At 44.8% G+C, this 23,155-nt stretch overlaps 1 non-coding gene across 1 annotated transcript; it reads right to left on the bottom strand.

The window, feature by feature from the left end:
* Positions 1–7,177: 7,177 nt before the first annotated feature.
* LOC115932788 (U6 spliceosomal RNA) lies at positions 7,178–7,284 on the bottom strand. Its single transcript, XR_004068943.1, has one exon. It is a non-coding gene; the product is annotated as a U6 spliceosomal RNA (small nuclear RNA).
* Positions 7,285–23,155: the final 15,871 nt, after the last annotated feature.

The raw sequence follows: 23,155 nt of genomic DNA on the forward strand, positions 1-23,155 counted from the left end.
ATACAAAAAATTTAGCTGGGCGTGGTGGCATGTGCTTGTCGTCCCAGCTACTCAGGAGGCTGAGATCGTGCCACTGTACTTCAGCCTGGGCAACAGAGTGAGACCCTGTTTCCCCCAAAAAAGAGATTGAGAGAATAGGAACTGGAATGTTTGGAGAACTCTATGTGGAAAATGCAATCCTGAATCATGTATTAAAAATAAGGAGAGGCCAGGTGCAGTGGCTCACGCCTGTAATCCCAGCACTTTGGGAGGCCAAGGCAGGTGGATCACAAGGTCAGGAGTTCGAGATCAGCCTAGCCAACATGGTGAAACCCCATCTATATGGAATCTCTGATTTATTCTCTATAACTGCATACAAATCTACAATTATCTCAAAATTTAATACATAAATTATTGGGTCTGCAATATTCCTATTTCATACCCAGCTTTCAGACGGCTGTCTTTTGGCCAACTAAGGAGACTTCACTTCTGCTCCGTTTTCTCAGTGTTCCTGCTGCAGCCTTGTTGACCTAGAATCTAGAGAGTGTGTGAGGCTGGTGGGAGACTTAGGGGAGAAGGTTAGGGTCTAAAGAGTCTTGTATTTTAAGCCAAGGAATAATAATCAGAGACCTCAGTGAGGTCTTCCTCTTCTTCACTGAGACAACTATCATTTCTTCTGCCTTAGTTAGGTAATTTGAGCCTCTATGATAGTTAATTCCCAAATCTCAGAGGTTAAACACACTCTGGCTGATCTCTCACTCAGAGCCGTGGGTTGGTATTTGCTGGCTGGCCTTTCATGTGTGGTGATTCAGGAATTGAAGCTACTTGCATCTACTTCTCTGCCACCCTTGAGAGCAGAGGTTCCCTGTTTGTGGTCCTGAGTCCAGTTGCATCAGGACCACCTGGGAATTTGGAAGAAATGCAAAGAGAGACAGAAAGAAAGAAAGAGAAATGAGAGAGAGAAAGAGAAATGGAGGTGTTGGCCTCCAGGACAGGAAAACCCCCAATATGAGATCTTACAAACATTCATCTACTAGTGGTTCTCTGCCATGGGCCCACCCATCCACGTGAGGACTCAAGGAGACCTCAAGCCCTTCCTCCCACTTTTGGTGCACAATGCCTTGTGCACTTCTCAAGTCCTTGCTAACAGTGGTCTCAAACATTTCCCCCACAGCAAACTCACCACAACTGGCACATCCCAAGGAGATTTCATGCAGAGGACCACTGTGTCTGCCACCGGAATCCTTTCTCCATCAAGAAATGCCTCCAAGTTCTTAAGAAATGGGACATCTCTTAAGGTAATGGTAAAAATTCCGGCCGAGGCAGGCAGATCACTTGAGGTGAAAAGTTCGAGACCAACCTGGCCAACATGGCAAAACCCAGTCTCTACCAAAAATACAAGAATTAGCTGGGCATGATAATGGGTGTCTGTAATCCCAGCTACCCAGGAGGCTGAGGCAGGAGAATCACTGGAACCCAGGAGGCAGAGGTTGCAGTGAGCAGAGATCACACCACTGCGCTCCAACCTGGGCGACAGAGCAAGACTCAGTCTCAAAAAAAAAAAAAAAAAAGGAAAAAGGAAAAGAAAAGCAAAAAAGAAAAAGGTGTTTGTGTGTTTCTGATCACAGAGGCCCTGAAGATGGGTCTGCTGGCCTTTTGCTATTCTCAGAAACCTGCTTGGTGTTTGGTAGGAGGGTTGAGAAGGGGCCAAGAGCTGACCTTCCTCGCCCTGCAGCTGCACACGGGGGTGGCTGTTCTGTGTTCAGTGAGGCGTTAGACTCCAGACCTGTGAGCCTTCACATGTTTTCCTCCCCTTCTCTGGCCAGGCGCTGGTTGGCCCACATGCCCTTAGCTTTCAGAGCATCCAGCTCTGCCAACCTTGCAGGAAGATCTGGGGGTAGGGGGCTCAGGGGAGAATCTTTATTGCGGCCATTCATTCTGCGACCAAATAGGACTGGTGGAGCAGGAGCCAGTGTCCAGTTGGCCCTGATGAAAACCTTAATAGAGATACGTAGCCCAGCTCTGGTTGGGCACAGTGGCTCTCATGCCTGTAATCCCAGCAGTTTGGGAGGCTGAGGCGGGTGGATCGATTGAGCCCAGGAATACAAGACCGCCCTGGGCAACATGACGAGATGCCCCTCTTTTATTTGATTTGATTTATTATTATTATTATTATTTTTGAGACGGAGTTTCACTCTTGTTGCCCAGGCTGGAGTGCAATGGCACGATCTCGGCTCACTGCAACCTCCACCTCCTGGATTCAAGCGATTTTCCTGCCACAACCTCCTGAGTAGCTGGGATTAGAGGCATGTGGCACCACAATCAGCTAATTTTTGTAATTTTAGTAGAAATGGGGTTTCACCATGTTGGCCAGGCTGGTCTGGAACTCCTGACCTTAGGTGATCCACCCGCCTCGGCCTCCCAAAGTGCTGGGATTACAAGCGTAAGCCACCATGCCCAGCTGACACCCCTCTTTATAAAAAATGTATAAAATTAGCCGGGTGTGATGGTGCATGCCTGTAGTCCCAGCTACCGAGGAGGCTGAGGTGGAAGAATTTCTTGAGCCTGGGAGGTTGAGGTTGCAATGAATCGTGATTGTGCCACTGCACTCCAGCCTGGGGGGACAGAGCAAGACCCTGTCTCAAAACAGACAAATAAATAAATAAAGCAATTATTATAATACGATGGTCAAAATGTTCTTATTCAGTCAGCCTCTCACCAGAGCTGAGCGGAGGGGTCTTCAACTCTAGACGGCAAGTTAAGGAAGAGTTTTGAAGAGGTAATGGCAGAGCTGAATTTTTTCTGTTTTTGTTTTTTTGTTTGTTTTTGAGACAGGATCTTGCTGTGTTCCCCAGGCTGGAGTACAGTGTTGCAATCATAGCTCACTGCAGCCTGGAACTCCTGGGCTCGTGCGATCCTCCCATCTCAGCCGCCCAAGTAGCTGGGATTACAGTACAGGTGCACCACCACGCCTAGCTAATTTTTTAATTTTTTAGTAGAGACAAGGTCTTGCTGTTTGCCCAGGCTGGTCTCAAACTCTTAGGCTCAAGCAGTCCTTTCTCATCGGCCTCCCACAATGTTGAGATGACAGGTGTGAGCCACCATGCCCACCCAGGGTGATTTTTTTCTTTTCTTTCTTTCTTTTTTTTTTTTTTTTGAGATAGAGTTTCAGTCATCCAGGCTGGAGTGCAGTGGTTCAGTGGCATGATCTCAGCTCACTGCAACCTCTGCCTCCTGGGTTCAAGCGATTCTCAGGATTACAGGCATGAGCCACCATGCCTGGAGTCCATATTTTGGAATATTTTCCATCTGTGGTTGGCTGAATCCGTGGATGGGAAGCCTGCAGTTATAAGGGTCAACTGTACTGGCCTCATCAGTCCAGAAGTGCTCCTACTTCTGTTTTCTGGAGATTATGTATAATTGGTGTTGATATTTCTTTAACTGTGAGCAGACGTCTCCAGTGAAACTATCTGGGTCTAGAGATACCTTTTTCAAAAGTGGGAGGAAAGAGTTAACAGAGCGGGTCTGTTTCACTCATTTCTCACTTATCTCTGTAGCCAAGGTGATGGCTATTGGTCAAACTGAAAATCAACTCCTGGGATATTCACATAGCTACTGGGTCAGATGTTATCCTCCCCGCCCAAAACAGTGAGCCCAGATGAACCAGGCTGTGAGCAGGTTTAAAGTAAACATAAAGATTTATGATGCTTGGCCAGGCACACTGTCTCATGCCTGTAATCCCAGAATTTTGGGAGGCCGAGGTGGGCAGAATTGCTTGAGGTCAGGAGTTCAAGACCAGCCTGGCCAGCATGGCAAAAACCTGTCTCTACTGAAAATACAAAAAATTAGCTGGACATGGTGGCGAGTGCCTGTATTCTCAGCTACTTGAGAGGCTTAGGCAGGAAGATCACATGAATCCGGGAGACAGTGGTCTCAGTGAGTCAAGATCACACCGCTGCACTCCAGCCTGGGTGACAGAATGAGACTCTGTCTCAAAAAAAAAAAAGAAAAAAAGGTAAGGTAAGCTATGATAATGCCACTGTGCTCCAGCCTGGGGGACATAGTGAAACCCCATTTCTAAAAAAAAAAATGACAAAAGGTTTATGATGTCTGTGGTTTAGGCTGTGTTTGGTCACATGGCATGATTGTCACCCAGGCTGGAGTGCAATGGTGTCATCTCAGCTCACTGAAACCTCCGCTTCCTGGTTTCAAGTGATCCTCCTCACTCAGCCTCCTGAGTAGCTGGGATTGCAGACCTGTGCCACCACACCCACCTAATATTTTTAAATTTTTAGTAGAGACGGGGCTTCACCATGTTGGTCAGGCTGCTCTCTACCCCCTTGACCTCAGGTGATCCACCCTCCTCAGCCTCCCAAAGTGCTAGGATTACAGGCATGAACCATCATGCCTGGCCCACAGATTTTTTATTTTTTTATTTGTTTTTATTTTTCCAGACAGAGTCTCACTCTTGTCACCTAGGCTAGAGTGCAGTGGTGCAACCTAGGCTCACTGCAACCTTTGCCTCCCAGGTTCATGTGATTCTCCTGCCTCAGCCTCCAGAGTAGCTGGGATTACAGGCGCCTGCCACCATGCCCGACTAATATTGTATTTTAAGTAGAGATGGGGTTTCACCATGTTGCCCAGGCTGGTCTCGAACTCCTGACCTCAGGTGATCCTCCCACCTTGGTCTCCCGGAGTGCTGGGATTACATGCATGAACCACCATGCCCAGCCTGATTTTTCTATTTTCTTTCCTTTCTTTCTTTCTTTCTTTCTTTCTTTCTTTCTTTCTTTTTTTTTTAATAAAAACTAGGTCTCACCATGTTGCTCAGGCTGGTCTCAAACTCCTGGACTCAAGCAATCCTCCCATTTCAGCCTCCCAAAGTGCTGGGATTACAGGGGAGAGCCACAGTGCCTGGCGTAACCACACAAATTTTGACTCCAGAACTCAAATAGGATTTCTTGGGCAAGGACATCTCACACAAGTCCTTGCAGTTTGCTCCTGGAAAAGACATGTCTGTGCTGTCCCTGCAGAGAGAGGATAAGAAAGTGTGCATTTGACCTTCCAGCCTTCATCTATTAATGTCCTTTTTCCTGCTGTTGTATTGTATCCTCCACTGTAGTAAATCTTCACTAGAGTAGAACTTGATCTGGAGTCACATGGGTCCTTCCAGGGAATCACCAAACTAGCCGTATGTGACCATGAAGAGAAGAAATTGCTTTATTAAAACTATGAATTCAAGGCCAGGCGTGGTGGCTCATGCCTGTAATCCTAACAATTTAGGAGGTTGAGGTGGGTGGATCACCTGAGGTCTGGAGTTTGAGACCAGCCTGGCCAACATGGTGAAACCCTGTCTCTACTCAAAATACAAAAAATTAGCCCAGTGTGGTGGTGGGCACCTGTAGGCCCAGCTACTTGGGAGGCTGAGGCAGGAGAATTGTTTGAACCCAGGAGGTGAAGGTTGTTGTGAGCTGAGGTTGCGCCATTGCACTTCAGCCTGGGTGACAGACTACTGAGACACCATCTCAAAAAAAAAAAAAAAAAAGAATTCTGCTGGGCCTAGTGGCTCATGCCTGTAATCTTAACACTTTGGGAGGCCAAGGCAGGTGGATTGCTTGAGCTCCAGGAGTTGGAGACCAGTCTGGACAACTTGGCAAAACCCTGTCTTTACAAAAAATAAAAGAATTAGCCGGGTGTGGTGGCAGGTGCCTGTAGTCCTAGCTACTCAGGAGGCCGAGGTGGGAGGAACACCTGAGCCCAGGAAGTCAAGGATGCAGTGAACCGTGATTGTGTCACTGCACTCCAGTGGGTGAGAGAGTGAGATGCAGTCTCAAAATAAAATAAAGTGAAAAATGATGAATTCAATTTTTAACATTGTTACAAGATTTTAAAAATTATGTTTCATATTGAGTATTTTTTGGTAGTTTGTAGTTTTCAAGGAATTGGTCCATTTCATCCAACTGGTTGTACTTACATAGGTAGAGTTGCTTACTATTTCCTTAGTATCCTTTTACTAGATTTTTTTTTTTTTGCTTTTTTTTTTGTTTTTGTTTTTTGGTTGTTTGTTTTTTGAGATGGAGTCTCTCTCTGTCACCCAGGCTGGAGTGCAATGGCACAATTTTAGCTCACTGCAACCTCTGCCTCCCTGGTTCAAGTGATTCTGGTGCCTTGGCCTCCCAAGTACCTGGGATTACAGGTGCCTGCCACCACACCTGGCTAATTTTTTTTTTTTTTTTTTTTTTGGAGACAGAGTTTTGCTTTGTCTCCCAGGCTGGAGTGCAGTGACCGATCTCCACTCACTGCAACCTCCACCTCCCAGGTTCAATCGATTCTCCTGCCTCAGCCTCCCAAGTAGCTGGGACTATAGGCACCCACCACCTTGACCAGCTAACTTTTGTATTTTTAGTAGAGATGATATTTCACCGTGTTAGCCAGGATGGTCTCAATCTCCTGACCTCGTGATCCACCTGCCTTGGCCTCCCAAAGTGCTTGGATTAGAGGTGTGGGCCACCATGCCCAGCCTAATTTTTGTATTTTTAGTAGAGACAGAGTTTCATCATGTTGCCCAGGCTGGTCTTGAATCCCTGACCTCAGGTGATCTACCCGCGTTGGCCTCCCAAAGTGCCAGGATTACAGGCATCAGCCACTGCACCTGGTCTTGTTTTGTCGTTTTGTTTTGTTTTGAGGTTTTGAGATGGAGTTTGGCTCTTGTCATCCAGGCTGGAGTGCCCTGCCATGATCTTGGCTCACTCCAACCTCCCCCTCCCAGGTTCAAGCGATTCTCCTGCCTCAGCCTCCTAAGTAGCTGGTACATATGCCCAGCCCTCTTTTTTTAAGACAGAGTCTCACTCTGTTGCACAGGCTGTGTGCAGTGACACAGTCTCAGCTCACTGCAGCCTCTGCCTCCTGGACTCAAGTGATCCTCCCACCTCAGCCTCCCTAGTAGCTGGGACTAAAAGTGTGTACCACCATGCCTGACTAATTTTTTTATTTTTTAAAATTTATTTATTGTTGCACGAGGGGGCAGGTGGCAAGGTGCCACGCCTGAGTGGGGATGGCCAGATTGTTCTCCAGTCTCCAACCTCAGTGGTGCAATGGGAGACGAACATGGAAAGGGTATGGCGTCATGGGCCCTGTGACGTTATGGCAGGATCCGGGGAAGGGAAGCAAAGCGAAGTAACAGGCAGCAGACTGTGGCAAGAATATGGGATGCATCACGAATTTGCATGTTATCTTTGCGCAGGGGCCATGCTAATCTTCACTGTATCGTTCCAATTTTAGTACATGTGCTACCGAAAAGAGCACAAGTTTTGTGTTTTTTGTAGAGAGAGGGTCTTGCCATGTCACCCAGGCTGGTCCCAAACTCCTGAATTGAAGTGTTTTGACCGCCTCGGCCTCCGAGTGCTGGGATTACACGCATGAGCCACTGCACCTAGACTCAAATGGAAATTTTAAAACAAAAATACAATAACAAAAATTTAAAACTCACTAGATGGACTCAATACTATGAAGAGGAGGAAGAGTCAGGAGACAAAAGTGGATTGATAGAAAGCACTCAAACTGGCCGGTCGTGGTGGCTCACACCTGCAATCCTAGCACTTTGGGAGGCTGAGGTGGTGGATCACTTGAAGTCAGGAGTTCGAGACCAGCCTGGCCAACACGGTGAAACCCTGTCTCTATTAAAAATACAAAATTAGCCAGGCATGGTGGCACATGCCTGTAATCCCAGCTATTCGGGAGGCTGAGGCAGGAGAATTGCTTCAACCTGGGAGGCAGAGGTTGTGGTGAGCTGAGATTGCACCATTGCACTCCAGCCTAGGCAACAAGAGCAAAACTCTGTCTCAAAAAAAAAAAGTACCCAAACTGATGGCTGGCACGGTGGCTCACATCTGTAATCCCAGCACTTTAGGAGGTGGAGGTGGGTGGATCACCTGAAGTCAGGAGTTTGAGACCAGCTTGGCCAACATGGTGAAATCCCATCTCTACTAAAAATACAAAAATAAGCTGAGTGTGGTGGTGTGTGCCTGTAATCCCAGTTACTCAAGAGGTTGAGGCAGAAGAATCACTTGGACCAAAAAGTCAGAGTTTGCAGTGAGCTGGGATCACGCCACTGCACTGCAGCCTGGTGACAAACTGAGACTCCCATCTCAAAAAAAAAAAAAAACAAGTCCAGGCATGGCGGTGGGTGCCTGTAATACCAGCTACTTGGGAGGTTGAGGCAGGAGAATCATTTGAACCCAGGAGGCAGAAGCAGAGGTTGCATTGAGGCAAGATCCCACCACTACACTCCAGCCTGGGTGACAGAGTGAGATTCTTTCTCAAAAAAAAAAGAAAAAACATAAATAAAGGAGGCTGGTGGCTACTTGGGAACATGCCCCCACGGATACTGCAGTGGCTGCTTCATTCACTCCTTTATTCTTTTCATATCTTTGGAGCATCTATTCTGTGTCTGGCACTACTCTTTGTGGGGGGATAGAGGACAGGGTAACCTTGGGGAGGACAGAGGTGGGTCAGGGAAGTAGCAGCTGCTACTTGAGATTACAATAGTGTGTGTGTCCCAAGGTTCCAGAGGGAGCTTAGGCGGGGACACTGGGAAAGAGGGAGGAAGACCCTGATCTAATGACTGCCTACCACATGTCAGGCTGGCAGGCGCTGTCTCACAGAAACCTTGCAAGCTTGGTCCTGTTTTCCTCACTTTGCAAATGGAGAAAATAAGGTAAGTGCACAGCTGGTAAGTGGTAGAGCCAGTTCTGAGGCTGGGTTGGCCTCACTCCAAATCCCATATCTTTTATTTATTTATTTTTTTAATTTTTATTTTTTTTCTGAGATGGAAACTTGCTCTGTCACCCAGGCTGGAGTGCAGTGGCCCGATCTCGGCTCACTGCAACCTCTGCCTCCTGGGTTCAGGCAATTCTCCTGCCTAAGCCTCCCGAGTGGCTGGGATTACAGGTGCATGCCACCGCACTTAGCTAATTTTTGTATTTTTAGTAGAGATGGGGTTTCACCATGTTGGCCAGGGGGGTCTCGAACTCCTGACTTCAGGTGATCCATCCGCCTTGGCCTCCCAAAGTGCTGGAATTACAGGTGTGGGCCACTGCATCTGGCCTCTTTTTTTTTTTTTTTTTTTTTTTTTAGTATTTTTTACAGACAGGGTCTAACCCTGTCACCCAGGCTCTAGTGCACCAGTGTGATCATGGCTCACTCCAGTCTCAACCTTCTGGGCTCAAGCTATCCCCCTGCCTCAGCCTCCCAAGCAGCTGGGATTACAGGCATGCACCACCACACCTGGCTAGTCTTTGTTTTTTGTAGAGATGAGGGTCTTACTATATTCCCCAGGCTGGCCTCAAACCCCTGGCCTCAAACAATCCTCCCACCTCAGCCTCCCAAAGTCCTGGGATTACAGGCGTGAGCCACAGTGCCTGGCTTGAATCCCATTTCTTTCCACCATCACAAGGAACAGAACTAGTCCTTCAGCAGCATTGTTCCTTGGGATGTGTCTGCAGAGGCTTGGGAGACAATGAGAGGCACCCGGTGAACAGGGAGGGAAGGAGATGGAAGGAAGGGCACTGGCTTTTGCAGACCCTTCTTGGGGAACAGGGAAGAACACACTCATTCATTCCTTCATTCACACATTTAGTCAACTTTTTTTAGAGAGAGGATCTCCTTCTGCCAGCCTGGCTGGAGTGCAGTGGCACAATCATAGCTCACTGCACCCTTGAGCTCCTGGGTTCAAGCGACTATCCCACCCTGGCTTCCTGAGTAGCTGGGACTAGAGGTGCACGCCACCACACCTGGCTAAGTGTTTAATATTCTGAAGAGATGGAGTCTCACTGTGTTGCCCACGCTGGTCTCAAACTTCTGGCTTCAAGCGATCCTCCCACATTGGCCTCCCAAAGTGTTGAGATCATAGGTGCAAGCCACTGTAGCTGGCCATATTTAGTAAAATCCTTACTGAGCCCTATGGGGTGCCAAGCATGGTGTTGAAGTGCTGGGGATATGCGTGCGTGAGGCTGACACATGCTCACGCTCATGGGGCTTCCATCTGAGAAGGCAGGCAGACACTCCAGTGTGCTAAGTGGTGTGACGGGGGCTCATTGTGCCCCACAGAAGCTCAGAGAATTACATAACACAGAATTGCAGGGTGGAGGGAGACTTCTGGGAAGAGGTAACTGCTTATAAAATACTGGGAAGTACAGGCACGGTGGCTGACACTGTAATCCCAACACTTTGGGAGGCCGAGGTGGGCGGATCACGAGGTCAAGAGATTGAAACCATCCTGGCCAATATGGCTGAACCCCGTCTCTACTAAAAATACAAAAATTAGCTGGGTGTGGTGGTGCGCCTGTAATCCCAGCTACTTGAGAGGCTGAGGCAGGAGAATTGCTTGAATCCGGGAGGTGGAGGTTGCAGTGAAGCCGAGATCATGCCACTGCAGTCCAGCCTGTGCCACAGAGTGAGGCTCCATCTCAAAAAAGAAAAAAAAAAAAAAAGAAATGCTGGGAAGAGCCTTCTGGAAAGTTACATACAGGAGGGTCTGCTGGTGGCAGAGCTGAGTGTTCGCAATCGCAGCTGACATGAACCCAGTGCTGTCCGGTAACCGTATGTGGGGTGGTGGGCAGCAGGGACAAAGGTTAGAAGCGGGGCCAGGACATTGGGGCCTGACAGGCCTTATAAGAGGTTCAGACTGGGTCCAGGGAAATAAGGGGAAACCAGTGAAGGGTGTCAAGTTGGGGGCGATGACCTGCGAAGCCCGAGGCTGCAACACAAGGGGAGAGCTGTCCAAAGGTTTTCCCAGTTCAGGCCGGGCACGGTGGCTCACGCCTGTAATCCCAGCACTTTCGGAGGCCGAGGTGGGTGGATCACCTGAGGTTAGGAGGTTGAGACCGGCCTGGCCAACATGGTGAAACCTCATCTCTACTCAAAACACAAAAAATTAGCCAGGCATCGTGGTGGGTGCCTGTAGTCCCATCTACTTGGGAGGCCGAGGCACAAGAATCTCTTGAACCCGGGAGGCGAAGGTTTCAGTGAGTCAAGGTCGCACCATTGCACTCCAGCATGGGCAGCAGAGCCAGACTCCGTCTAAAAAAAATGCAGCACGCCTGAAGGTCTGCCGGTGGCAGAGGTGAGTGATCGCAATCGCAGCTGAGGTAAGGCCACTGCTGTTTGAAAACAGAGTGTGTGGGGTGGCAGGTGACGGGAAAGGAGGTCGGAAGCTGGACCAGGGCATCCAGGCACAGCAGGCCTCATGGGTCCTGGGCAATGATGGGAAATTGGTGAAGGGTGTGAGGCTGGGGGCGATGATCTGCGAAGCCCGAGGCTGCAACACGAGGGGAGAGCTGTCCAAAGATTTGTCAAATTCGGGCAGAACGGTGCAAGAGTGAGCATGTGAGTTGTCTTTTTTTTCCCTCATGAACCAAGGTTTCCAAGAAGCGCACTAAGCAGTGAGCAATAAAGCTAGGAGTGACTAAGGATGATCCAAGTGGGAGCTGCCAGCCCCAGGTGCCAGGGCTACCCTTTCCAGCTTTGGAGCCGACGTACCTGAGCACACATCCCTCTCTTGTGGCCGAGAGCGGTATTGCCGCTGAAGAGACGGTGCTGGGGACCCCCTGCAGACTCTCATTCTGAAAATCCCAACATACAGGACAGGGGCCGAATGTACCTTGTGGACCCCATGAGATTTCCCACTTCGTTTTTAGAAAAATGTGATTAAGCCCGGGCGGAAAAATGTGATTAAGGCCGGGCGCAGTGGCTCACGCCATTAATCCCAGCGCTTTGGGAGGCCAAGGCGGGCGGATCATTTGATGTCAGGAGTTAAGGCCAGCCTGGCCAATATGGTGAAACCTCGTTTCCACTAAAAATACAAAAATTAGCCTGGCGTGGTGGTGGGCGCCTGTAATCCCAGCTACTTGGAAGGCTGAGGCAGGATAATTGCTTGAACCTGGGAGGCAGAGTTTGCAGTGATCTGAGATCATGCCAATGCACTCCAGCCTGGAAAACAGTGAGACTCCATCTCAAAAAAAAAAAAAAGAAAAGAAAAAAGAAAAGAAAAGAAATCTGATTAGTGGGGAAAATCTATATGTATACTTAGAAAAAAGTGCTAGAAGGACACTGAAATGTTACCAGTAATTCTTTCAAGAATATGTGACTATTTTTTTCACTGTCTTTATTATTTATTTATTTATTTACTTACTTACTTATTTATTTTGAGACGGATCTCTCTGTGTCGCCCAGGCTGGAGTGCAGTGGCATGATCTCGGCTCACTGCAACTTCTGCCTCCCGGGTTCACGTCATTCTCCTGCCTCAGCCTCCCAAGTGGCTGGGACTACAGGTGCCCGCCACCACCCTTGGCTAACTTTTTGTATTTTTAATAGCGATGGGGTTTCACTGTGTTAGCCAGGATGGTCTCCATCTCCTGACCTTGTGATCTGCCCACCTCGGCCTTTCAAAGTGCTGGGATTACAGGCGTGAGCCACCATGCCTTGTCTCTTTATATGTATTTCAAAATCTTCTATTTCATTTCATGCCAGACTTTTGTTGATAAGAAAAAAATTGTATTATGATTAAAAAACAAAAAAGGCCGGGAGCGGTGGCTCATGCCTGTAATCCCAGGACTTTGGGAGGCCGAGGCGGGCGGATCACCTAAGGTTGGGAGTTCAAGACCAGCCTGACCAACATGGAGAAACCCTGTCTCTACTAAGAATACAAAATTAGCCAGGAGTGGTGGTACATGCCTGTAATACCAGCTACTCCAGAGGCTGAGGCAGGAGAATGGCTTGAACCCGGGAGGTGGAGGTTGCGGTGAGCCGAGATTGCACCATTGCACTCCAGCTTGGGTGACAGAGCAAGACTCAGTCTCAAAAAAAAAAAAAAAAAAAAAAAAAAATGCCTGATCCCTGAATGCTCAGGGAGACTGATTTGAGTAATAATAAAACTCAGGTCTCCAGCACAGCCGCCTCCATGTGAATTATTCTCTATGGCAATTCCCCTGTCTTGGTAAATGAGCTGTCTCTAGGCAGCAGGCAAGGTGAACCTGTTGGGCGGTTCCACTCTTCCTTGGGCCCCTCAACTTCCTTGGACTTTGTAGGGAGGTTTGCATACCTGCCCACCTGGGAACATCCTTCCTCCTATTGTAACTGCCCAAGGCGTTCACGTTGCCCGCAGCCTAGACAGAGTCAATTTATCAAGACAGGGGAAAAGCAATAAAGAGTAATTCACAGGGCTGGGCATGGTGCCTCACACCTGTAATCTCAGCACTTTGGGAGGCCAAGGCGGGCAGATCACCTGAAGTCATGAGTTAGAGACTAGCCTGACCAACATGGAGAAACTCCGTCTCTACTAAAAAATTTAGCCGGGCATGGTGGCACATGCCTGTAATCCCAGCTACTGGGGAGGCTGAGGCAGGAGAATTGCTTGAACCTGGGAGGTGGAGGTTGCGGTGAGCTGAAATTAAGCCACTGCACTCCAGCCTGGGCAAGAAAAGTGAAACTCCATCTCAAAGAAGAAGAAAGAAAAAAAAAAAAACACACACACACACACACACACACACAGAGTAATTCACACAGAGCTGGCTGTGCCAGAGACCAGAGTTTTATTATTACTCAAATCATTCTCCCCGAAAACTCAGGGATCAGAGTTTTTAAGGATAATTTGGTGGGTAGGGGGCCAATGAATCGGGAGTGCTGACTGGTTGGCTGGGGGATGAAATCACAGAGAGTTGAAGCTATTCTCTTCTGCTGAGTCAGTTCCTGGGTGTGGGGGCCACAGACCTGGTTGACAAGTAAAGATGGGGCCATCCAGTTTTTAGAAATGCAAAAACCTGAAGATCCATTTCGAAAGGCCAATCTTAGGTTCACAATAGTGATGTTGCCTTCAAGAATGATTGCAGAAGTTGCAAATCTTATGACGTCCAGAATAATGGCTGGTAATATTTAGAATTCCAGCCCCTCTTATTCTAACTTGATGGCTGGTGGCCTTTCGTTCATTTTACAAGAACAGTTTAGCTTTTGGGAAGGGCTATTATATTTAGTTTACTACAAACTAAATTCCTTCCCGAGACTAGTTCGGCCTACATCCGGGAATGGATGAGGACAGTTTAGACGTTAGAAGCAAGATGGAGTTGGTTAGGTCTGATGTCATTCACTGTCATAATTTCCTTAGTTATAATTTTGCAAAGGTGATTTCACTGTTCTCGCTCCAGGGATTGTGGAAAGGGAAGGTCAAGTGTCAGAGAAGAGTCTTTCAGGCTAGAGTGAGGCCTCTGTTCTTGGAGTGGGTGGTTGGAGACCAGGACAGAGGGGTCCCCCCGTTTAGACATGGTCTTGTAGTGCTGGCCTCTGGCTACCCTAAGCACGAAAAGCCTCGCCCCCACTTATCCTCACTTGAGGCTCCTCTTCCTTCAATGCTGGGGCACCTGGCTGGGCGCAGTGGCTCACGCCTGTAATCTCAGCACTTTGGGAGGCCGAGGTGGATGGTTCATGAGGTCAGGAGTTCGAGACCAGCCTGGCCAACATGGCAAAACCCCATCTCTACTAAAAATACAAAAATTAGCCGGGTGTGGTGGCAGGCACCTGTAATTCCAGCTACTCTGGAGGCTGAGGCAGAAGAGTCACCTGGACCCGGGAGGCAGAGGTTGCAGTGAGCTGGGACTCCGCCATTGTACTCCAGCCTGGGCGACAGAGTGAGACTCTATCTCAAAAAAAAAAAAAAAAAAAATAGACTGGGGACTCTGAGGAAGGACATAGATGAGGACACAAAAGCAACTCTCTCTTTTTTTTTTTTTTTTTTTTTTGAGACTGAGTTTCACTCTTGTCACCCAGGCTGGAGTGCAATGGCATGATCTTGGCTCACTGCAACCTCCGCCTCAAGGGTTCAAGTGATTCTCCTGCCTCACCCTCCTGAGTAGCTGGGATTACAGGCACCCACCACCACACCTGGCTAGTGTTTGTATTTTTTACAGATGTAGAGATGGGATTTCACCAGATTGGCCAGGCTGGTCCCTAACCCCTGACCTCGGGTGGTCCACCTGCCTCAGTCTCCCAAAGTGTTGAAATTACAGGCATGAGCCACCGCGCCTGGCCAAGCAACTCTCATTTTCTGCATGTCCTTGAATTTCAGGCGTGAATACTGCTTCTCCAAAGTCCCCTGAACACAGGGACACAAGTGCAGTCACATGACTTAGGCCTCTAATTCTGCCGTAACTCCTTTTCTTTTAAACATTGATTTTTTTTTTCTTTTATTTTTGAGACAGGTTCTCGCCTGTCACCCAGGCTGGAGTGCAGTGGCCCGGCGCAATCTTGGCTCACTCTGCAACCTCCACCCCCACAGGCTCAAGGGATCCTCCCACCTCAGCCTCCTGAGTCCCAAATTACTGGGACCACAGGCATCTGGCACTTTTTTTTTTTTTTTTGGCTTTTTTTTTGTATTTTTAGTACAGACAGAGTCTTGCTATGTTGCCCAGGCTGGTCTAGAACTCCTCAGCTCAAGATTCCACCCACCTCGACCTCTCAAAGTGCTGGGATTACAGGCCTGAACCACTGTGCCCGGCCTGCAGCCTGGATTTTTAATGAGATCTCAGGTCATTTGTGTGCACACTGAACTTTGATAAACTCTTATTTATTTATTTATTTATTGAGAGGGAGTCACACTCTGTCACCCAGGCTGGAGTGCAGTGGCGAGATCTCCAGCTCACTGTAACCTCTGCCTCCCAGGTTCAAGCGATTCTCCTCCCTCAGCCTCCAAGTAGCTCCAAGATTACAGGCGCACACCACGCCCGGCTAATTTTTGTATTTTTTTTTTAGTAGAGACGGCGTTTCACCATGTTGGCCAGGCTGGTCTGAAACTCATGACCTCAAGTTATCTGCCCACCTTGGCCTCCCAGAGTGCTGGGATTACAGGTGTGAGCCATTGTGCCCAGCCCAAGAAGCTCTGATTTAAAATGTAGTACTCAAGAAATTGATGAAGAAGGTAGTTGAAACAATCTCTGTGACAGTTTAGAGTTTAAAATATTTCCATATTTGTTATTTCATTTTATCTTTTTTTGTTTTGTTTTATTTTTTTGAAACAATCTTGCTCTTTGCCCAGGCTGGAGTGCAGTGATGTGATCTCGGCTCACTGCACCTCGGCCTCCCAAAGTGCTGGGAGCATGAGCCACAGTGCCTGGCCGGGAGTGCTGTCTTTTTATTAACTCCTGTATGTCCTTAGTTACCAGCATGGCCTTTTGTTATAGCAGAGTAGCCCGCCTTACAGATAGAAAGGTCTTCCAGTGTTCCACAGAGTATAATGTTGTCCAGGGGCTTTGCCCGAACAATTCTGAAACATGGACATTCAAGTTGCAATGTATGTGAATGAGTCATAGTTTTCTTTCTGATGCACAGGACTTCAGTGTTCTACTTGGTCACTTGGTCTAAAGATCTCTGAGGCATGTTCTGTCTGCAACGTACTTGCCCAGCGTCTCCCGGGTGGCTCCACTTCTAAAATGGATAACACTTTCTTTACTGGCCAGGTTTTTATTTTTAAAAAAAATCAAAAAAGTAGACAAGCCACTAGTGAATCTAATCAATTCAAAAGGAAGAAAACACAAATATGTAAAATAAGACATCTTTGGGGGGAAGATCTGAAAAGGGGGAAAAGTTTAAAAGTCACAAGGTGATTTTCCCAATTTTAAGCAAATACATGTGAGAATCTAGATAAAATGGATAACTCAGAAAATACAACCTATCAAAATTGACCTGAGCGACATTAAAAAATAGAGAATAGGAAAAAAGTAATAGAGCACTGCTACTGAATGCACCAAGCCAGGCTGGTGGATTCTACCAAACTTTAAAGATCAGTCAATCCCAATATTACTTAAATAAGTTCAGAGCACTAGAAACAAATAAAAACAAAAAGCTTCCAAATTGATTCTTATGAAATAAGTATAATATATTTTCCAAAACCTGATATTGTATCAAGAACTTTAGATTTATGAATATTGAGATATATACCTTAAATAAAATATTGGCAAGCAATCCAAATGAACATTATAAAAAAATAGTCCATCATAATTCAGAGAGTTTTATTCCAAGAATACACATTTTGTTCCATTTTTAATGTAATTCATCACATTAATACAGCTAATGAGAAGAATTACATAATTATCTTCATAAATGCACAAAAGGACTTTGACAAAATTAGTACTAATTCATGTTGAAAAACACAGCAAAAAGAAATTTATGGATTTCCTCTACACATAAAATATACACTTTAACTCAAAAGCTTGCATTTTACTTAAGGGAAACATTAAGGCTTTGTCACCAAAATCAGGAACAAGACAAGGATGCCTACTATCTCATTACATTGAACATCGGGATGGAGGTGTTAGCTAATGCAGTTAGAGAAGAGGAAGCAATTCGAGACGCTGGAATTGAAAAGTAAGTAAAAATAATCTTTATTTTCAGATGCAATTGTTATTTATCTGAAAAACCCCAAAGTATCAATGGAGAAATGACTACAAATAATGAAAGAATTTAGTAAAATAGTAGGAAATAAAATTAATATATTAAAAAATCAATAGCTTTTGTGTACAGAGACAAAAAACAGAGAGAAGTTAAAATGGAAGGGACAATCCAATATATGGCAGCAAAATGATAATAATATATTTAAGTGTACATTTTGCACAAGTGTCCAAGATTTATATGAGGAAAACTCACAAAACACTATGGAAGAAAACAAAATTGAACAAATGTAAAGGGAACCATGTCCTTGGATAGAAAAACTTAACATCACTAGAATCTTGTTTAGTCTTCCAAGGTTAACTTATACATTTAACAAAATCCCAATAGCAATGTCCTAAATATCTTCTGGACAGACAGGCCAGTTAGAAAGTTCACTTGAAAGGATAAATGAGAGAGAATAGTTACAAAACGTATGGGGAATAGAAAAGCCAAAAGTGTTGGGTGTGGGTAGGATTAGCTCTACCGGATATTAAAACTTACTTGTAAAAATCTTTATAATTAAAGTAGGATGGTATTGATGCATGAATAAAAAGACAATGTAACAGAGTTGAAAATCAGAAATAGACCTCATTATATATACAAATTTAGTATGCTATGGAAGCCACACTCAAAATCAGTGAGGATATAAGATGGAATTATTAATAAGAGGATTAGGATAATCGTAGAGCCATATGGAAAAAATTAAATGAGATTGATATCTTATACCACTCAACAGGATAAATTCCAAGGGGATCAGATATTTATAGACAATGTAACTATACAAGTAATAAAATAAGACAACATGGATGAATACCTGTATAATCTTTGAGCGGAAAAAACTTTCTAACTATGATTTAACACCCAGAAACATGTTATAAGGGAAACAGTACTGCTAAAAAAATAACTTTTGCGTGGAAAAGGAAATCATAGATACAATAAAAAGACAAAATGACAAGCTGGATTTACATGGCCAGGTAATATATACACCTCGATTGAGTGATTAAATAAGTTATTTACTGATGAGGAAATTGGTAGCTTTAACAAGGGCCATTTTGGGAGCATGTGCAAGGACAAATCCTAATTGGAATGGACTGAGGATGAGTGGGAAATGAGGAAATAGAGGTTGTTGGTGTCCACAATACCTCTGAGAAGTTAGGTAGAGAGGGAGAAGGTAGGGTAGAGTTGAAGTGGGGGAGGAGGGGCAGGACTAATAGAGTGGAACTGACTTGAGGCTGGTCGCACAGGTGAGGGCTTACCTGTGTGATTTGCATCAAAGGTGATTTTCTCCTACCTTTGTGAAGTTCTGAGAAATTATAAAAAATCACCCAAGTTACTACTAAAAAAGAGATCAAGATCAGCAGCATTTTTTGAAGCATCGTATTTGAGGACATGACAAATGTCCTAGGAGAGATGACACAAGAGAGGAGTCATGAGAAGTGAATCTCTCTGTACTCACTCATTATTTTATTTCTAACTTGTAATTAGCCTCCAAAATTGTGTTCTTCTTTTGTGAGTCACTCTCTTCTTTCCCTCTCTTCACTAACAACTCATACCCTCAATCCCTTTGTCTACCTATTGGGTGCTTCTTGTCCAAGTTTCACTTAGGATTGTTGCTTCCTCCTTCCAGGACCCTGAAGTGAAGTCAAAGTTACCTCATAGGTTCTCTTAATGCCCTCTGTATTTTCTTAGTTACAACACATAACAATTACAATGACAAGCAGAAAAATTAATTCATCAGCGTGTCTTTTGGGGGAAGACTAGGGATAGTGGATGGAACCACAGAAATATGCTCGTATTACAAAACATAATCTGTAAAATGCCTTTAAAGAAAGCCAGTCCTGTTAACTGGACAGGGAGGTGGGATGGGTAGCTTTTGTTTTGCTGAATGCCAAGTCTGAAATTTAGAAACAGAAACTCCTTCAGGAATGAATTACTCTGCGTAATAAACAAGAGATGATCCAATAAGGCTGGGCACTGCGTGAGGAAAGGGAAAAAGGAGATAGAAAGGGACGGTGAGGGAGAGAGACGGGGATAGAGAGAGAGAGAAGCTCGTCCACACCATGCCCCTGTTAGTACCATCATGGAGATCAGAAGTAAAATTATATGCTTTAAATAGCTTATTTTGGGAAACAAAATGTAAAGCCTTGCCTCTTGGTCCCTTACCAAATCCTCAGTGAAGTCTCAATTGTGCGAAAGCTTTTGTGTGAGTGGATTCATTTTGTGGAATCCGAAAAGGTTCTATGTTTTGAATCTGGTATGTGCAGAGCAAAATTAGATACTTCACATGCAAAATGGAAGGGAGAGAACAAAGGATCACTTTAGAGCTGGTTAACCTTTGGGAAGTCCAAGATGAAATTATTTTAAACAAGATGTAGTACACGGTTGCAGCTCATATTGAATCACCACATTCTGATTGATCTATGACTCCCCAGTTACTGAAGCGTGGTGTGGGAGAACCTGTAGAGGTGTTGAGTGTTGAGACCGAATGAATGCAGGAGAGAAGAGAAGGGCCAGCTCTAATGTGTGTCACACACTATATTGCAATAGATTGTTTACTTTTCAATTTCCCAAAGACTGTCAATTACTGAAGAATTGGAATAATGTCTGTCACAGCATTGTAGGCCCAGTGCCTAGCATGGTGCCTGACAAGCACAATATTTGTTGAATAAATAATTTCAAAACAGAATCCTGATTTTTATAATGACTTCAACTTCTATCCACTGAAATTTCATATTTTCTCAAAAAGCACATTCAATAGGGCAAAAAAAAAAAAATCAGTCAAGGGGCTACTCTGACCCCTCCTGCCCCCGAGACTGACCCAGGTTTTCTGACTTCAAAGTGAATTTCATAAAGTATGAGTTATAATGTCTCATCTGATTCATTTTTCCTTGCCCAGAAAGTAGTGTGTATGGATACGTTTCAGCAGCATTTGAAAAAAAAAGTATGGTTGCCATTGCACTTCTATAAATCTTAGATTCTCAACCTCCTTGTCACAGATCTTTAAACTTATCCTGTAAAATACTGGGTACTTACCCAATAGGCGTCAGGTACCATGGAATGCACTGAAGATAAAGAGAAGCAGCAAAACGAATGAAATAAACATGTATGTTGGATAAGAATACAGTAGTAGAAATACCAAATTCTTGTTGATCTCTGAAGAAACCTTGTTCTTCTAAGCTCCTGAGTCTTTGCCCAAGCTGTTCTGCCTGAAATTCTTATTACCTCCTCCCTCACTGCACCAACACTGCTCAATCTCCACCATGCTTCCTGGTAAACTTGGAAAATTCCTATTCATTGTTTGGGTTTGAGCTTTAATGCCAACTGTTCTTTCCTCAATCGTTTTCATTGATAATTTATTCCTTTGTGCTCTTATAGTCTCGTATGCATACCTTTGTAATAATATGTGCTACACTGTTGTATCTCCTTATGTGTCTGTGCCTTCATTAGATTGATGGACATTCTAGGGGAGAGTCCCTCGAAAACTCCCTCATTCGAGAGGAGAATCACCTCAGGCTGAATCCACCTACCTTGGATTGCTGATATGTCACAAGATTCTGGTCCTGACAACCAAGCAGTTCTGTGGTTCCTATCCCTGGTCTGACATTTCCACTGATGCACTACCAACTTTGGTTAGAATTGGCTCGTTTGAGAGTGGCCAGAGAGCTTCTTTGCCAGAAAGAATTTTATTGATGGCAGAGTTTTGGAATTTATTAACCGCATCCTCTATATCATACTTATTTTTGCATCTATTTTCTACTTGCAACCCTTAATCAAGATCACATTTGTCTAAGCCGTAAGTAACTGCAAATCAGAGTTCTTCTTAGAACCCTATGGCCAGATAATCTCATTTATTCTGAAATCAATGTCTCACCTAGATTCTACTCCTTAGCTTGAGCTCTGCATATCTCAGTGTCTTTAAAATGTTTCCACTTGGAAATCCTCACTGGTAGAGGTGAGCTGAACCCAGCCTGTGCTAGCTTATGAAAGCCTATTCATGCACATTTCTTTCCAACTGCTTATTTGGTGGCATCATCTTGGTAGCTTGAAATAGGCCATCACGGGTACATTTGCATCGTGGAAATCATCAAAGGCTGTAAACAGGATTTTTTGTTTTTGTTTTCTGGGAGAGCAGATTTGTCTGTATACCCCTGCTCATAGGAATCTCAAAGTCAGCTTGTTCAATTGGAATGTTTTTTCTTCTTCCAAATGTCTTCTGCTGCTTCTTCTCCCTGTCTGTGAATGGTATCCCAAATCAGAAACTTGGCCACTGTCTTAGTGACTTGTCTCCTCTCCTTATGCTTCTATATGGTCATCCTCAGACAGGATTGAATCAATGTACAGAGCCCGTTAGTTGTCTCTGTCATCAGTTGTACATATACAACATTTAAAAACAGTTTCTGGCACTTAGTTTAAGCACTAAGTAATTAGCAACTATTACCGTCACCACCCCAACTACTACTATTTATGCATGGGAGTAAATTTTGAGATTGGCTTTTTTCTCCCACTCAGCGTAATGTCCATGATGTCCATCCAAGTTTTTGCATGTGTCAACAGTTCATGTCGACATATTGCCTGACTCACAATTAGGCAATATTGTTTGTTATCTTGGTTTCTTTAACTAATATTGTTTCTAAAACCTACTCCTCACTTCTTTATTTGTTTCTTATCTTGTGAAGTCTTTGGCAGCTCTTTCAGAGGGGACCAATATTAGACTGAGTACATATTTTTTTCTTCCTAAATAGATGATACATTTACTTGCTATAGAATTAGGTGAAAAATATTTTTCTTCTTAGCCTTGAGGATACTGTTTCATTCTCTTCATGCATCCAATGTCATTGATGAAATGTCTGATGTCAAAGTTAGTATAATTGTGGATCTTTGTAGCATTCTTCTCTCCATCGTTGGTATTATGAAATTTTATGCAGATCTTTTTATCTTCATCATGCTTGGCAACTTTTAATCGCCCATTAGACCTGAGATCTAATATCTGTTAACTTTTCTTTCATAATTTTGATCACACTTTCCTTTTATTCTATATTCTGCAGGAATTCTTGAGTTAACATTTTCTCTCTCCGGTTTGTTTTCGTTTTGATCTTTAGTGTGTCCCTCAAGTTTTTCTTTATTTCACATATCACATTGTAAATTTAACAAATATCTAGTTAACTCTAAGTATGGCTGCAATATCCTCTCACATCACTCTGGCAATTAAACACACTTATTCTAAATTCTTGTATCAACTGTCCTTTTAACTTTGTTTTCTTGGCATGTCAGTTTCTTCTGATTATCGTGCTTTGTGCCTCTCTTTCAGGTATTAGTCTCTTTCAAATGATTGGTAATTTTTGGTTATGTGTTCATCTTTGCATTTGAAATTTTCTGCTAGCCTCCCTGTAAATGTTGGGTTTATTTATTGCACTTTTCTTCTGGGAGAGGGGTTAGAAATATTTCCTGGTGCTGAGTGCCAATATCCATTCTTCTGAGAGTGCGTGCTCTCTTCTTCCCTCTTGGGGATTATGCACAGCACTGCTCTGTCTTCCCAACCCTTGCACACATTCTCAGTGCTTCCATATGATATGTGGAGAGGTCATTCCTCATGGCTCTGTCTGTCAAACTCTGTGTCCACCTTTACTGATTTCAGTAAGAGTCATAGGAAAAGACAGAAATACTATTATTTTACATATTTCTCATCAGGATATCCAACAAGTTC

This window comes from Gorilla gorilla, chromosome 4 (assembly GCF_029281585.2).
Source record: "Gorilla gorilla gorilla isolate KB3781 chromosome 4, NHGRI_mGorGor1-v2.1_pri, whole genome shotgun sequence".
In the NCBI taxonomy this organism is placed as follows: Eukaryota; Metazoa; Chordata; class Mammalia; order Primates; family Hominidae; genus Gorilla; species Gorilla gorilla.